Source organism: Maniola hyperantus, chromosome 12, assembly GCF_902806685.2.
Source record: "Maniola hyperantus chromosome 12, iAphHyp1.2, whole genome shotgun sequence".
NCBI lineage: Eukaryota > Metazoa > Arthropoda > Insecta > Lepidoptera > Nymphalidae > Maniola > Maniola hyperantus.
Window position 1 is genome coordinate 14720767 of NC_048547.1, and position 18528 is coordinate 14739294.

At 36.3% G+C, this 18528-nt stretch overlaps 1 protein-coding gene and 1 long non-coding RNA gene across 2 annotated transcripts in view; both read right to left on the reverse strand.

Moving 5' to 3' along the window:
- Positions 1–18528, reverse strand: part of LOC117987067 (NKAP family protein CG6066) — a 474080-nt gene that overhangs the window by 235774 nt on the left and 219778 nt on the right. The gene's annotated exons all lie outside the window — the stretch shown is intronic.
- LOC138403073 (uncharacterized) lies at positions 11824–13702 on the reverse strand. Its single transcript, XR_011237360.1, has 3 exons — positions 12868–13702; positions 12627–12777; positions 11824–12529 (listed from the first exon to the last, which is right to left on the reverse strand). It is a non-coding gene; the product is annotated as an uncharacterized lncRNA (long non-coding RNA).

An 18528-nucleotide genomic window follows, 5' to 3' on the forward strand; every position in this document is an offset into this window, starting at 1 on the left:
TTACCATACCTTTTTTCATTAAATTCATGCTGCGAGAATTTAAGTGTCCGAGACGCTTGTGCCAGGTCTCTTGTGAGACGCTGGACGCTGAAAGTTGGCTATCCAAACCATCAGTTCCAGTTCCACTTAGTGCCACGTTGTCAGCGTTAAATGGGTCCTTTATCTGTGAACAGTCTACAAAATTCTCCCTATCTACCCCTAGAGGTGACATAACAGCGTTATCTGATGCAACATTACATACATTTTTCTTAATTAAGGTATCGAGTACATAAATACCATTAGTTTGTGTTGCAGTTGCAACTACGTTATTTTTATGAACAATTTTGCAGATTTTTTCATTAAAATGTACCTCAAATCCTTTCTTGGTCATTGCGCTAACAGATAATAGGTTAGTTGACAATTTAGGTACAAAGAATACATTTTCTATTTGCTTAATACAATTTTGCATCTGTACTTTGACATTGCCATACCCCGACGCAAACACTTTTTCACCATTCGCAACACACACTTCGATTGGACTCTTAGACACATAATCTGACATCACTGATTGATTATTGCACATATGATTAGTGCATCCACTATCTACGCACCAAACATCACTTTGAAGTTTCACGGAGAGTGCTGTGACAAGAGACTTATCTGTGCTCTTTTCCGCTTCCTTACGCTTGCCTGTCTCTGTTTTCTTCTTATTTAATGGACAATCCCGGGAAAAATGGTTCGGCTTTTTACAACGGAAACATTTAAATACCTTCTTAGTAACTAATGCAGCAGCTGACCCACCACTATTTTCATCCCTACGCAGGTTTTCTTAAAGCAATTTACCTTTGACTATGTCACTGCAAAGTTTGACGTTTGAGTTTTCTAATGCCATTATGAGAGGATCATAGTCTGTTGAAAGTCCACTCAGCATGATGACAGCTACGAAGTCGTCTTCAAGCCCCGATCCGATCTCCGTTAATTGTTGAGAGATCTCGGTAATTTTGTTGACGTGCGCCTCCATGCTTTGGCTCTCGTTTAATTTTACAGCAAATAGTGTGCGTAATAATCCTAATCTACGACACAAACCTTTATCTTCATAGGCCTTTTGAAGATTACGCCACGCCTCGTACGCCGTTGTTGCATTTCGAATATGTGGAATTGCTGCCGGCTGTACTGATAACGAAATCCGTGCCAACGCCTTGAGTTGTCTTTTCATGTCCTTTTCCCCATCGTCTCTTTCGATGCAATCCCATAATTCCTCATGGATAAGCAACATCCTCATGTGGAATTTCCAGGAATTGTAGTTTTCTATTCCTTTTAATTTTTCTATGGAAATGTGCATAGATGATGCCATTTTTTCGTCGTATGCGCAGCCGTGCGCCGCCACAAATAAAGTTAATTTTCAGCAGCACTCGCGTCACTGGGCCCATAACCTGAAGGGTTATACAGAAATAAAAAGGGAATATATTGATCGAAAGAGATTTAATTTGTAAGGAACATTTTAGTGAGTACAACGGAGAGCGGCTAGTGTAGTTAAGAGAGCGAGATAAGAGATCGCTAGAGAGAGAGAGGACAACAGATTGCCAAAACACATTTCAAACACCGTTTTTCGGCTCTGGCTACAAGCCTTTTACAGCCAAAAACATGTTAGGCTTAGTTTACACTAGTTAACCAACATTGAGAACCTCCTCCTTTTTAAGTCGGCTAAAACGCAATTACCATGTTGAGGGCAGCATCCATCCATTATCATAATATTATTACTTACGAGTTTATTCATTGTCATTGTTATATTTATAAGTTTAGACAGGTTCCGCTTTGTCATACTGTGTGGAATAAACGGACGTTTCGTAGTGCATACTATAATATCAGCTGCTCGTTTGCGGTAGGATGACAGCTACAATGTAACGATTGCAATCACCTCTGATTGGTTGATGCTATGCTCACTATTGGCTATAATGTGTTGTTGCAACAGGAATACCATAAATTAAGCCAATCAGAACAATTGAGATTGTAATAAAGTTTGACGTTGAATAATGTTTTACGAAATCAACCAACTGAGCTAAAGCAATATATAGTGTACGAGCAAGAATGCAGGTATTCTAGTAGTATCCATGCATTTTAGAAAGAGAAAAACAACTAGTAACTTAATAATGACGTAGTAGTATGTGCAGAAAACTTTTGATTTTCACAATGATTGATGCAGTTTTCCCGCAATCTTCCTTTTGGAATTAAGGGAACAGAAACGCTATTCGCTTATAGCTAGTGCCACACGCGGAGCGGGTATGCGGTTAGCATAACTCATACCCTCGCACCTCGCACTCGGTTAAGTTGCAAACTTTGATATATTACCTTGTTTCTACTTCACCTGAAACGGGTAACGCATTGATTATAATAAGTTTGGACTCGAGCAATGGTCCCGCGGGCTGTTTAGCTAGCTGTAATAGTTTCTGGGTATTAATCTAACTGATATATTGCTATACAGGGAAACCAGAGTATTGCAGAATGGGTAGTTTCTCTAAACTACCTATTCTGTACACAACTAGGGATGGTATTGACCTCATAAGTTCAGACTTTAGAGTCACTCAGTGGGCGATGAAGAGAGCCACGCTCCAAATAGATATTTCTAAATAATAAAGATCCATAAGACTTCAGAGTACCTATCCAAGTAACCAAGATAGCTCAACTCAGTGATCTACCAGCGTGAAATTTAGGAAAAGGTGTAACAAAGTATTGATATCTTTATTCATTCATTTATTTATTTCTTTGCGTATGTACATTCATGATGGTAATCGTATGGTAATTAATACCTAATGGTAAAAATGAATTTCAAAAACAATTTCGTAGTGTCAATAATTATCATCTCAAGATGCGCTTAGGTAGATATGACTCGGAGCGTAACGAGCCCAATAATTAATCTATGGGAAATAGTGTCATAATTTTCTCTAATCGGCGTATTGTAAGTTCTACCTCGTGCCATCTATTAGTATGGTATTTGCGTCAAGATTAAAACGCATTAAATATCAAAATATATAAAAGGAAAAGGTGACTGACTGACTGAATGACTGATCTATCAACGCACAGCTCAAACTACTGGGCGAATCGGACTGAAATTTGGCATGCAGATAGCTATTATGACGTAGGCATCCGATAAGAAAGGATTTTTGAAAATTCAATCCCTAAGGGGGTGAAATAGGGGTTTGAAATTTGTTTAATCCACGCGGATGAAGTCGCGAGCAAAAGCTAGTAATAAATATAAATGATAATAATTTCAAAAAAGTGAGTTTTCGCCCGGGATCGAACTTGATGCTAAGACGATACTCAAATGTGCACTTAACCATTGGATATCAGCATCACCTTGTAGTGGAAATGGAGACTACAGCGGGAAAACAACATTATCAATATGCTGCGTCACGGCGTTTTTTGTGAGCCAGCAACTACGCTGTAATCCTGTCGCGCTAAGCCGTATTGATAACCATCGTGTTGTCCGTCCGTCCGTCAGCTTCCGCCGCTACGGGGGGCGCTACACCTACCCTCCGATATTTGTTTATTTTTGCACACTCGCTTTCTTTGCCGGGGAAATGGGATAGGAGACACGAAAATAGGAGGAAAAACGCCTATTCCATACTTATCTATACTTACTTATAATAAAACCATAGGTAACAGGAAGATCACTGTACTTTGAAAATTTTAATCGGACCCAATAAAAATATATTAAAAATATTGAAAGAACTGAAATCATCCTACCTATCTTTTTAAATGGTAGAAAAACAAAACAAAGTCTTGTTAAGCTATGCTAAGTGTCCGATTACCAAGTCGAAGGATTGCCAGCTAAACATTAAAAACCAGCCAAGTGCGAGTCAGAATCGTGCACCTAGAGTTCCGTACTCGGATATTTTTTTGACATTTTGCACGATAGATCAAAAACTATTATAAAAATAAATAAAAATCTGTTTTAGAATTTACAGGTAAATCTCTTTCATAATATGATACCCCACTTGGTATTTAGCTATCTTACTTTGAACATTGAAAATATTTATTATTTGGTCATTAACACATTTTAATTTTGTTGCTTATTTCACATTATTGATGTAACCACAACCACGGATTTCAGATTTATTCATTTACTTGTGCTATAAGACTTAACTAAATGCCAAAACCCTTGGAGGTGGAATCTCCAAAAATCCTTTCTTAGTAGGTAAGTAGGTGACTTATAGACGTCACCTGAACAAGTTTTCAACCTCATCAGTTTGGCTATGCGTCGATAGTTCAGCCAGTCAGTCAGAACAAATATTTTTATATTATTATGTAAAGATTAATAAATACAATTTAAAAAACAAAAGCCTGTCACGTTCACTAATTTCAAAATAATACTCGAGTAATACTCGAGCAAACGGTTTTGATTCCGCTCACACCGGCGCGGCGGCCGCCCTCAGTCCAAAATTAAAAATAAATGACTCAGAAAAAAGCACGGGACTCCATGATTTGATTAAATTAAGAGGAAAATACCTACGCTGAAAGGGCAAACGCTTCTTACTCTTTTAGGGTTCCGTTTTACAAATTGAAAAACGGTAACGCTACATTCATTTTCACTGTGTGAATTACGACTTGACTGTGATGAGTACCAGAAAACTCAAATACCAATAAAAGCCGACTCGGCTCATAACTACATCAGTATCCTTATTTCAATACCCTTATTATAAATGCGAAAGTGTGTTTGTTTGTTGGTTTGTTGGTTTATGCTTCAATCACGTCGCAACGGCATGGGTATAGATAAAGACCTGGAGAGTGACATAGGCTACTTTTTATCCCGGAAAATCAAAGAGTTCCCACGGGATGTTTAAAAAACAAATTCCACGCGGACGAAGTCGCGGGCATCAGCTAGTTTTTCCATATTTTTTGTGATTTTTCAGAATTGTAATTTGAGGATTTTCCTCCTTCAAACAAAAAAAAAACATCTTGATTCAGAGATGTATTTTAAAGACACACGGCCCAAGAACATGCGGAACTATGCGCGCCAGTCAGACTCGCACTTGTCCGGTCTTTTCTATTATTATGAAGCTTTTTTTAACGGCAACGGCTTCGCTCTGTAAATACGCCTATTTGCATGATTTCCCGCCGTCCCCGCTTCAATGGCTAGTAATATCGGACGAATGGTGTACTGTAAACCTTAGCATAAGATTTTACCTTTCTCGCGAGCGTTGATAGAATTCGAGTGTCGCAACATTTCAGTAAGACCTTAACCGCCCCCGTTTTAAAGTTTAAGTTCGTCTAGTAATAGACGTGTTGATGAACTTAAACTTTAAGCGGAAAGTTTTCGAGGCAGAAAATAATGTACTTACATCGACCTTTAGAAGGAGATAGCGGATTCGTAGAGCATCGTTTCTGTCGTTGAGACCGACAAAACGTCATATTGGTATGAGTGACAGATACAACACGCTCTACAAAGCCGAAATGTCATTCTAAAGGCCGATGTACATTACTTTCTGCTGCGTACTGTACCTACTGAAGTTTTACCAAACTTCGGTGAAACTCAAAAAGAAATGCATTTGTTTTAAAACTTCTAAATCATTTGTTAATAATTTTAAGTAGAAGGTTTCGTTAGATGCATTTTACTCTGACGCTATTGTATTTCGACGCTCGAATTCTATCTACGTTGCGTAAGATGCAAAATCTCATACTAAGTACTGTTCCATACGAAACAATGCTAAGTCGGCAATACAAAAATGTTGTATAATTTTGATATAAATGTGACGTCCAAACCAGGAACATGGTTGGAGTCAAAAGTGCCCGGGTTTTATTGGTACTTATTCAAATAGAATTGTTCTCTACCTTGCTTGAACAAAAACATTTTTAAATTAAACTACAAGAAGTTTAAATTACCTAAGAATAATAATAAGTATGGAACTAGAACATCTTAGCAAATATAATGAATAACTTACCTTTAACTCTGCAAAATACCTACAGTAAAAGAGCGATTTTTATAAGAAATTGTAAGAGGCACTTCCTGGATCTAGGTGCCTCTTTGGATGCCTAGTCTAGGTCTAGGAAGTGTTTCATGTAACGATATTTTATATGTACAAATATGCACTAATTTACAGCTTTTAATTTTTATAACAGTTTTTTACCTAGATTTTATTAAATTTGTATAACGCGAACTCGCCATCCTCACATAAACTTTAACAGTTTCTAGAGGATGGCGAACTGTTTATTTTAAAATGTATTATTGAAATTTACGTGATCAATAAAAAAAAAAAAAAAAAATAATAAAGGAATCATCAAATTTTTTTTCTCTATTATCACTTTGAAGTTATATTTAAAGTTTTTGCTAGAATAAAACTTAAAGCTAGCCTTGTCTTATCTATACTAATATTATAAAGAGGTAAAGTTTATAAGTTTGTATGTAGGAAGTATTTTCTGGAACTACTGAACCGATTTTAAAAATTCTTTTATCAGTAGAAAGCTACTATTGCTGAGTAACATAGGCTATAACATTTCAATTAAAAAAAAATAAGCTACCTGTTCGAAGCCGGGGAAGGTCGCTAGTTACTGTATATATCATGCCCGTGAGGAATGGTGCCAAGAGTAATGGCTGCATTTTCGCGTTGGACAGCCAGGCTGATCCTTTGCGCAAAAATGATCCAGCCCGTCTATCATCAGATGAAGCCATTATTATCCGCGGTGAAATGTCTCGTAATTTTTTTAGCACTTAGGGTGAGATCTATAGAGCGCACTCTGACTTAAAACGAGATAGAGCTATATCTCTCACATAAATCTGTCTCGTTTTAACTCAATCTGAAGTCTGAGCAAAGTCAAAGTTCGCTCTATAGATCTCAGCCTAGACTCTATGACCCCGAGAACTCTCGATAGGAGAGGCATATACATTTCTAAGTTATTACTTATTATCCAGTTAACTCAAATATCCTGTAGCTACAACTAAGTCCCAACTAACTACTACACTAAGATAAATTCCCCACTGCCGAGTAACATAACACGAAGTCCATTTAAATCCAAAATAATTGGGAGTGGACCTAACCAATAAATTCTTACGCAACTCTAAACTTCGGACATATGGGTGGTCAATTTGAACCTAAACCGCGATAACCCAAAACTGCCATAAAACTAACCGTTAACGGTTAATTAGAGACGGGGTGATATACACCCCGCATGAATTGTGATTTGCCGATCGGGATGCTGTGATAGCCTAGTGGTTAAGACGTCCGCCTCCTTATCGGAGGTCGGGGGTTCGATCGCGGGCATGCACTAATGATTTTAAGCTTATTTCGTGGTTTCGTGGTAGTACCCGTTATCTACATTATATGTCGGGCACGCGCCTCTAACTGTTCGTTTTTTTTTAAATTTTTTTATTTGTACCAGAAAGATTTACAATAAAGAGAAAAAGAAGTAATAAATTTGTAAAGTCGTGTTTTGAATTTTTTTAATTACGATTTGTCTTTTTATAATGTACTAGATGATGCCCGCGACTTCATCCGCGTGGATTTAGGTTTTTAAAAATCCCGTGGGAACTCTTTGATTTTCCGGGATAAAAAGTAGCCTATGTCCTTCCCCGGGGCCGGGATGCAAGCTGTCGCCGTACCAAATTTCGTCAAAATTGGTTGAACGGATGAGCCGTGAAAGACTAGCAGACAGACTGACAGACAGACAGGCAGACAGACAGACACACTTTCGCATTTATAATATTAGTATAGATTGCTAGAATAAATGAGTTGAGAATTTTATACTAGGCTTTTCATTGACCCCAATCAAAATTAGTTCCCTGTGGGTTTATAATTCAGTAAGATGATCCCGCGTGGTCACCCTATCGGATCGGGTGGCCGATAAAGTGTGGTCGCCCTCGCCGCGGGCCACTATTGTCCCAAGAGGACACTTCTTAGTGGACAAAGTGTTTAGAGACGTGGAGAGGACATTGTTTGTCAAATAATTTTTTTTTGGTATTTACTATTTACGGTTTATTGACAATCGACCAGTGTACTTAAATAAAAAAATAATATCACCCCGACAGGTTAAGATTACTAGTAGGTAAGTAGATTGGCGCCGATTCTCTAGTCTCTCTCTAAAGTATTTGCATCTTTTTCTTTTTAATATTGCTAAAAAAGGACGTAACGTGAATTTTACATTTAAAGACTAAATTCTAGTGCACGCTACAAATTTAAACAGTAGGCTCGCGACTGTGCACTAAAATCTCGGGTTTTAACATCTAAGAATTAAATTTAAAACTGTCAAACTGTGTCTGTCCTTTTCATATTACATTAGTAAGAAGAGTACGCGAATACTGTAAAATTTAGGTGTGCTCAGAATCAGTACCAATGGTCGTCGAGGTCAAGTCCAAAATACAAGTGCAATCAATATAAATATCCATTAGATGACTAAAATATCTAAACCAGATGGGAAAACTGCTGCTAATCTTCAATCGATTGGACAGATTTTTATCAAACATACGGTCTAGCTAAGAACCAACTCGATTAAACAACCTTTTGCTTTCGCTTGACGACAATCGTGCTTAATAAAAAGCAATAATGAGGTACAGGTTTGAGCGCTCTTGCCTAGAAGAGACCTATTCACTCTTGTTATGAAGATACATACATACTTAGTTAGGTTATACTTGGCAGGAAACACGGAAGCCGGAAACTTAAAAACATTTCATGCGAGTCGATTGGATGTCAATTGTCAACCACATAAGAGATGGAGATAGAGAGATAAGGTTTCAGAGTGAACAGCAACTCCACAGATGTGCACGTTCCCCGATTGGTAACACAACAAGTACCGCAACAGATCGCTCGTGTATAAATCACTCGTGATCAAATCGGACATTGCGACAACACGAATTGGGCGAACCACATTTCTTGAGGACGGCACGAGATGCTCGCCGGCCTTTTTAAAGCATTTATTCATTTAGGTATACATTTATATGGTTAAGTTATTTACTTGCTATTTATATACTTACTAGTTTAATAATATGTAATTGTTTAAATTAACAAATTGTAAATTGTGAACCCTTAGAATAATAAAGGCTTATTTATTTATTTATTTTATATGGTTATCTTAATAATCTTGCAAGCTCATATCCGCAACTTGGTCTGCGTGGATTTAGATTTGTTAAAAATCCCGTTCATAGAGGAACTCTTCGATTTTCTGGGGTAAAAAGTAGTCTATATCTGAGTCCGCGATGCAAGCTATCACTGTACTAAATAGATGATTTCCGCGACTAAGTCCTTGTGGATTTAGATACTCAGAAAAAGTTCCGAATTTATAATATATTACTTAGCCTCGATCATTATTTTAATCTTTCTCATAGATTACTTTTTGGGAAAATATCAATGTTTCAGAGTGAACAGCAACTCCACAGATGTGCACGTTCCCCGATTGGTAACACAACAAGTATCGCAACAGATCGCTCGTGTATAAATCACTCGTGATCAAATCGCACATTGCGACAACACGAATTGGGCGAACCACATTTCTTGAGGACGGCACGAGATGCTCGCCGGCCCTTTTAACGCTATAACATTAATTTGGGTATACATTTATATGTTTATCCTTATCAATTAATATTGTTATCCTACTCTTGTTATAAATTAATGATTTTAAGTTTTTTTTATCTGACATTTTGTAAGGGGCTTTTACAGATAATCTATATGCCAGCCCCATCGTTACAAACTAAGATTTTAAGTTTATTTCGTGGTTTAAGAACATATTCTTGTATTCCTTGGACGATCTAACCTAGATCGTCCAAGTTGTATTCTATAAAACGGGTAGGTACCTACATGTCACGATTAATTAGGCAATTTTTAACTGCCTTTTTTGGGCAATCAATACTCTTGTTATATTTCCTAACTTATACACTAGAGTTTATGTATTAGTTTGGACCGAGAATTAAGGTTTTTAAAAATCCCGCATCCCTTGTTTTCCGGGATAAAAAGTAGCTTATTTTGATGAACGATATCATGACATGCCTCTTCAAGATTGGTTCATTGTGCTTATTGCTAATACAATGAATCAATCAATTGTTTATACATTTTTAGATTTTTTTCTCGCTTGGTATAAAATACCGTATTCACAGAAAGCTCTCATAGAAATATTATGAGAAAGTGGAGAAGTCAAAAGGCTTTTTTAAGTACGGAACCCTAAACTGAAACACTCAATAATTTAATATGCCGGATATTTACTCAACAACAAAGAAGTATCTGTTCCCAATCTTAGGTACAATTTAACGGTTTGTTTATTTACATAACTCCTAAACTATAAGATAATTAGTGATAGCAGTGCCACTAAATGTCAGGCGGCCATTTTGTTCTAAACAACTTCACCGAGGTTTACGAGCTATCCCGGAGGAAGCAGTTAAACGAACAGTAAAAATTTAATTCGTTTTTAAATAAATCAGGCGCTATCCGTCCGCAATAATAATGTCAAAGGAGACACGACTCAGATTTCTTGACGAAAAAATGTGATCAGCGATACTTTGTACGAAACTTTATGGCTTTACAAATAGGTGAAGCGTTGAACATGTCTAGAAGAAAACATTCGGCTTTTAAGAATATTATGCTTAATTTTGCTTTAAGTTCAGTGCTTCATTGATAGCGCTGGTCCATAGGAAGCGAATTTTGTAGAAATTATCTATTAAAGCGCGCTAGCCTATAAGATCTATTCACCTTATACCAAAATATTAGGTCAACGGGATGTACCCTATAGGTTTTCTTGACAGACGGACAAACATACATCAAAGTGATCCTATATTCTCTCTTCGGTCGTTCCTTCATTGCTGAAGATCGTGGTCCTGGCAAACTGCCCTCGAATGGCTTATCTGTTTCCATCGGCTTCTGTCGGTGGCCATTTTTACAATGTGATGAAATCCACACCTGCTGGACTCCTTTAGCTGGTCGGACCAGTGAGACCACCTATCCTATATTAATGGTTCATTTTTTCCTTTCGAGGTACGGAACGCTGAAAAAGATCATTTAAACCATAATTCACACTTCCTTACACTGAAAGAAATGTTTTGTAAACAGTTACAAAAACTTTGGTTACTGTTTACACAAAAAAAGTGACTTGCAAACTATGTTTTACTAGCTACAAAACTGACTTTTGCTATTTGAGTTGAGGTACTAGTTGCTAAAGTTATTTTGTTGAAGTTAATTGAACTGTTTTACTGTTTTTAAGCAACCAGTTTATGAACGTATAACACTCCATCTTCTTGTTAAGTACTTTTCGATTTTGTATCTTTTAAGCAACCTGCGCCCTACTGGTACCTTTACTGTGCGTTTGTTATTAACAAGTCGATATGTTGTTAATATGTTAAATGTTTTGTATCAATTTAACAAACTGTTTACCTACTGGTAGCCTAATGGTGTGCATTTGGTTACAAAACAATTTGTCAACGGATTACTATTTTTTATTGTTACTGATATGTGAACAGTGTGATTGTTATTAAGATATCTTGGTGTGTTAGTAGTTACCAAACTGTTTAGTAATATGTAACTAAATTAGTTGAGTAATGGTAGGGAACTGTTCAGTTATAAATAAGAAACCTAGTTGAGTAATGGTATTATGGTTAATGAAATCTAGCTTATAGTATTTACATACTTATTTTTTTGCAGTAGATATAATTTGCAAGCTAAAATGTAAACCTATACCAATATTGTGTCTGTTTGTTCAAAAACCAACAAACCCATCGGTACATTTACATTTCAGCAACAAACTACATCTGTTACAAAAAAGTAAGAATAAAGATACTATTACAAGCTAGATTTCATGAACCGTACCATTACTCTACTAGGTTTGTTACTTATTAGTAATAAGTTATAACTAAACAGTTTGGTTAATTAATATTGGCTAAAGTTACTGATTTGAAATAAAATTATACATTACTTTATACTTATTTATTTTTCGTCTCAAATACATAGGTAGGTACGAGTATACTTAATATATATCTCAATATCAAAATTAAAAATACAAGCCTATAAAACTTACAGATGAAACATAAACATAGCTTTTACTATGAGACGATTTTCCAGAATTAAAAAGGGCTGTTTCATACGTTTTCCAATGAGCAGTGGCTTCTTGTATGAAATATCTATTTTTTATCCTGGAGGATGGTTTGACCCGCTTCAGTATTATTTATAACATAGCTTCGAAATAGCATTTTACCTTAATTATTAATCAGTTATTTGAGTTACAGTCATAAAAACAAGTCTACAAAAATTTAATAATATTATGATGTCATTTGTATACATTCAAAAATAACTCTATCATTAACAAAAATATTTTTAATCATCATAAATGAAATTACACAAGCTTTTTTAAGTAGGAAGGTATCTTCACTTGTAATTTGACAGCAATTATATAATATTATGCATTATTCATTAAATTGGCACTAAACAAATAAAAATTCAACCTTACTAAAGTACCTACCTACCTGCAAAACTTATTTATACATACACATTCTGTATCTGTTCTGTTTCCTGAGCTCCAAATCATCTGAAGTATGGTTTTGTTGTAGTTGCTTTTTCTATATTTTCATCCTCAGGACAGGACACTGAAAAAATTAAACAAAGAATTAATTTATTTAGAGAAGGACGACTACACCAGAGAGCTAAATCTACACTCGCACATGCTAAGAAGATTGTACTTACATCACTTTGCTGGTCTGACGGAAAAGCATCTGTTAGCATATTTTTAACTGTGGATAGTTGTTTTATCAGTTTCGCTGTGTCCAATCATAGGTACCAGTTCCTTTGTTGTCCTCGGCCAACATTAACAATGTTTCAAAGTCAATGCCATGTTCTAGAATATAATTGTAAACATAATTATGATGCAACCACCATACAACTACCTATTACCTACTTTGAATATACTTACTACCAGCGTACATACCTTTAAATTTCGGAATGTACATCTCGAGGCCCCACGACTTTAAATAATTTTCTATGATAATATCATAGAAGATTGATATTGTCAGGCTCAGCCAGCTTTGTGCCTTCGTCAGACACTGCCGCCTCCGCGAAGTCGCTCATGTTCTTAAATATTCGGCCAGGCGCTGTACGGTACAACTTTTTTACGAAAACCATTAGGCACCTGTTGTAGAAACCGTACCGCACCGTAGAAACAATAGTGTAAACACTAATTACGAGGCACTCCTTTTGCTGACTCCAAATACACACTCACTGATCACTGAATAAAATTGAAACAGGACAACGTACAGGCTAAAATATCAAAGAAAGTTTGATTGTTATTTTTGAAATTGTTAGATTATTTGTAATTAAAGTTTGACTATATTAATACAGCATTTAGTACGGTTGTTATCAGTAAAATAAATAGGGTATCACCTGTAAAACCTTTGTAGATAATAAATAAAGTAACATGTTATTATCAAATTTATTAAGCTTTTTAATGTCTACAAAAGTTTGGTAATTCACTAAATGTACACGTTTTGTAAAATATGATCAAATATTAAATAAATAATAAGCAAATAGTTATGTTATGTATTAGACATCGGTTTTGTTGCTATAGAAAATCTAATTGGTTTACGTTGTTTCAGTTACTAGTAACCAAACGTTTTGTAACTTATTAACCTACTACATTAACCCAACTGCCTTTGAGAACACACACTAAACTAGTTATGTAATAAATAGTCAAAGTTTATTTATTAACGACTAAAGTTTGTTTAAAATTTAAGCAACAAAACTAGTTTGGTTGATTCTTTTTTTCAGTGTATCCTAACCCTAAAAATAACACGACGAAGTTTCGTGAAATAACCAGCCATAGGTAACTACTTATTAGGTAGATAATGTGGCTAATTCCTTTGTACACAATCTCTAAACTATACTAAATTATCACGTCTAAATCTATTGCTATCCCTTTCATAATGTTGCTTGCGGAAAAAGAAAGCACTAGACTTAGACCTGTTAATTTAGTTTAGTTTAGAGATTGTGTACTAGAGAATCGGCCCCACTATAATACTAAACGAACTGCAATAGAATCGTTAAGATATCTAAACGATGCAATAACATATTAGTGGTGTATTGTCCAGCATCCATGCATCAAAAAGATATGATCTTGATATCTTAGGGACCGCAATTAGGCAAGATCTGACTACCCCCTGATAACGCGCTATGATCCTTAATGTCATAATATTGTGGAGGGGGGATGATCGACATCTTACGTGATGATAGTGTCAAAGTGTCAAATAGGGTGTCATCATCATCATGATCAATCCATTGCCGGCTCACTACAGAACACGGGTCTCCTCTCTAAGAGAAGGGTATGGCCATAGTCTACCACGCTGTCCAAGTGCGGATTGGTAGACTTCACACACCTTTGAAAACATTATGGAGAACTCTCATGCATGCAGGTTTCCTCATGATGTTTTCCTTTACCGCAAGAAAGTGATATTTAATTACTTAAAAGTAAAACACATAGCTCCGAAAAGTTGGAGGAGAGTAAACCTCTATAGGTGACAGTAGTAAAGTCCTTGCAAATTTGATGCATTCGTTTGTGATTCCATCTGGCCCCGGGCTTTTTTCAGACTTGAGCTTCATAATTTGTTCCAGGATTTCAGGTTCCGTGAACTCTTGAATTGGGGAGGTATCTTTGCATGTTTTATAAATATTTGTTTGATTTAATGAGTTTGTTTTGCTATATAGTTTTGTATAAAAGTCTGTAGCTATATTTATGATTTCCGTTCGGGATTTGAATTTGGTAGAGCCACGCTGAAGTGATATAATCCAATTCTTTTGTCTATCTAGCTCTTTATTTGCTTTTTTAGCTGATCTAGACTTTTCTAGGTGTCGCTGTATGGTGTTTATTCCTATATAACCTCTCGAATAGGGTCGACGTCTTAACAACTAGGCTATCAGGGCTTTAAAGAAAATTAAAAGTAGGTAATATTATTGCAGCTACTACTATACTAGCAAGCAGCATGCATATAATTTTTTTTGTCATAAAGTAGTGTTGTGCAAAGAAACGCCTCAGCGGGGCGTCCGCAGTTCCCTGCACGACGCAGCCAGCGGGTGGTACTTACGATGTTCTTTCCCAGCCAACAACAGTACTTCACTTGTTTCTGCATAAGTGGCTCGTTAATTATTATGAGACGAAGGTTATGGTGGTAAAACTCTATAGACTTTAAAAATTAAAACCTTTGGGAAAATATTGAAAACTGGCTGATGCCCGGATTTTCCGGTTCAGAGGTTTAAAGGTGAAAACTTTTAAATAAAAATAAATAAATAAATAAATAAATATGCTTTATTGTTTACATTATTGCTAGTAACTAGTATGTACCTACAATGTTATATCTAATATACTATCTAAACTAAAAACTAACAATAAACAAAAGGTCGCAAACTCAGCATAGCCGAGCACTGCTCACAATGCTCGGCGCTGGTTTTCAGTTTGCGCCATAAATTTAGGTATATTGATTAATAAAAAACGCACCGCGCCCGTTGCGTTATCTCTGCATTGATCAATAAAACTTTGTATAAACTAAACCATATTTTGTTTTTTCGGAATAAATTACGTCACTTTCCAGGTCTTCAACTAAGTATATGATCCATGCGAAAAAATCACGTCGTTTGTTTCGTTTGCGACGTGAAGGGTCGGGATGACGATCAGGGTAGGAGGCCACCCGCGCTGTCACGCACCGAGTTATCGCTAATAACAATAGAAATTTTTTAATTCAAATAGGTACACCTATAAAAAAGTGCTTTCGAATAATTGTGAACCTTAAAAATTAAACCTTAAAATTAAATTGTGAACAAGTGAACCTTATACCTACTGGTTCGGAATGTTTGTCCCCCCGAGAAGAACCAGCAAGAAACTCGTAACAAAGTGTGGAGTTGAATTAGGGCAAAGAAAACAGATAGCTCGTCCCAATCAAACCGAACGGGCCAAAGAATAAACACCGCAGATCCTGAAAGATGTCCCCAGTCAAAAACTCTCGAATTTAAGTTTAATCAAGACACAACAATCGAGATCAACTCGGCTTATCTGAGCGGCGGTTCTGAATCTGAGTTAATTAAACATGAAATTCAATTAATAGAGGACCGGCGAGTTATCGCGTAAGGAATAAAGGGCAGATCCCTTCCTCCTAATTAAAATGTATTGCCTTATTTTACTCATTTTCCACTTACAACGGCAACGCGCGACCGAATACCAACTTTTTAATCTGTTCGCCGTCTTACTTCGTCTTTCTTAATACCTTCTGTTGTTTGAAAATCATCTTTATTTTTAGTCACTTTAGGTTCATTTTTGGTTGTTTAGCGTGTAAGAGTAGGAAAATTGAGTATAGCCAGGTTTGAGACAACGGCGTGGCGGTAACGTCGCGAGTCACAAAGACTGTTCCGAGAGCTGGTGGGAAATTTTAAAGAAGAACAGTATAACGAATTTTAAGGTTACATATTATATCCTTAAAAGCTCATGCTAGAGGTGGAATAAAATCCGAAATGTCACAGGTTCAAATCCCATCTCTTGAACTATTCACAGTCACATCTACCTCATACAAACTTTATGCTTATCTGAATTGAAAGAGACAGGAAAATATGATTGATTTGCAAACCAGAAGTAGGTGAAAGTAATGTAACTCACTAAAGATATACCTAATATATTTTAATAATAATTCCTAGTCCAAAGTCCATACTAATATTATATATGTCTCTCTGCTGGCTTTCATAATTTTTTTTAATGAAATGCGAATGTTTTTCGGTTAATTTGGATATAGCATAGGTGTGGACCACACATCGATCTACATGAAAATAAAAAATAAATGTCTTTCTAAAATGTGCCACGAACTCCTCGTCTCTCTCTCTCCTCGAGGTATTTGCGGTGGACTTAAGGCTGAACATTAGTTTTTAAGGGTCTTATTTTGCTGTGCCATTAAAGTCGGGAGTCTTTGATAGAATTAGCCGGAGCAATCAAATTAATCGCCGCGACTTGCGCTGAAGGCGCGGCTGCTTATTGTTTCCGCCTTTTATAATAATCGTTGTTTAAATTTAGAGAAAACTTATAAATTACCTAATTCCGCCATTTTTTTAATTCATAGATAGCACTTGGTACAATCAGACAGATAATAAAGAAGTCATAATTAAAAAAATACGACTAAAAAGTAAAAAAAAATTGGAAATGGCCCCATACAGACACTAAATTGATTTTTTCATATAATTTGCAGCCAGTGTCACTCGGGATGATGTAGGGATTCTACGATAAAGTACCACATACATCGAAATCTGATCATCATTTAGAAAATATGGTGTAGTAAAGAAACACAAATACTATAAACATAAGTGACCCTAAAAACATTACACTCCTTTTTGGGGGCGGTCGTGTACAAATCAAGGCTCTAAATATTGAGTCATGGCGATATAAGTACATTGCAAATATGTAGTGGAAACAATATGCAAACTATATTTTGCTTCGCCGTTTATTAAATCTGAAGCCAAATCTATCAGTGAAAAGAATCTGTAAAGAAGTGCGTCAAATAAGTACTTTATATTTAGTAAGACAGACAATAGAGACGCAAATAAGCATACTGCAGTCGCGCGTCGGTGACTCCATTAAAGAATACCCCAAAAATGCAAGCAAGACAATAGTTTCCTTCCTATTCACAACTGCGCCGTTATTTCTTGACAGTTGCCTATAAAAATGGCGAACTTCAGCGCGCCTAGGCTTCCGTTCCAAGTAATTATTAAAACAAGAGATAGCATCGGATATTATAGCGTCTACATCCAACACCGGGTCATTACAATGATGTATGGCGCGTCCACAGTGCCATGGTAAATGCAATAAAGGTCGTACTAACAGTCGCTATGAAAGAAAACTAAATTGCCCGTGCCGACCTAACTGGCTCCTCTTGAAAGCTTACCCTTGGCCATAAAGCCACCGGCGTAACTTGGCCCGTCGCTTGATACTATAAACACCCCTTTCAGGTCCAATTTAGTGATGACGAGAGCGGGGGTGAGGGTCAAGTGGGGGTGGCGGAGGCAGTAACAATTATAAGTAGGTTGGAGCAATAACGGCTGCGACGTGCATTATATCAAGCAAACGGCCTGCGATGCAGCACCACCTAAGAGACACTTGCCATAGAATAGGGAAATTAAACAGACGAGACTATCGATGTGAAATGAAAATACCTATCTACTTAAAGGTAAAGGTAAAGGTAGATGCATCCGACTATTCGTAAGTACTTGTAAAAGTTTATACGAATAAAAAAGATTTTCATTTGCATTTTCATTTTCATTTTAAAGCTTTTTAAGAAAATTTGAAAAAATATTTTTCAGCCTTTTATTTTTATGAATTAAGTATCGTTTTATGTATCGTTAAGGCAGAGCATTTTTTTTCGAAAATAATACGTAATTTAGAAATTATATACCAGTTATAGACAAGTTAAAACTTAGACCAAAGCGATGCAGGTGTGGTAATTACCTACCTAATAAGAGTTGGTCCCCTCCTGAAAATGTAGTCTGTTGAGTCTGTTATAGTTCACATTGCGGCACAAAGCTGAGAAAATGTCCCATTGACCACACCTACTACAGACTGTAGAGTGTA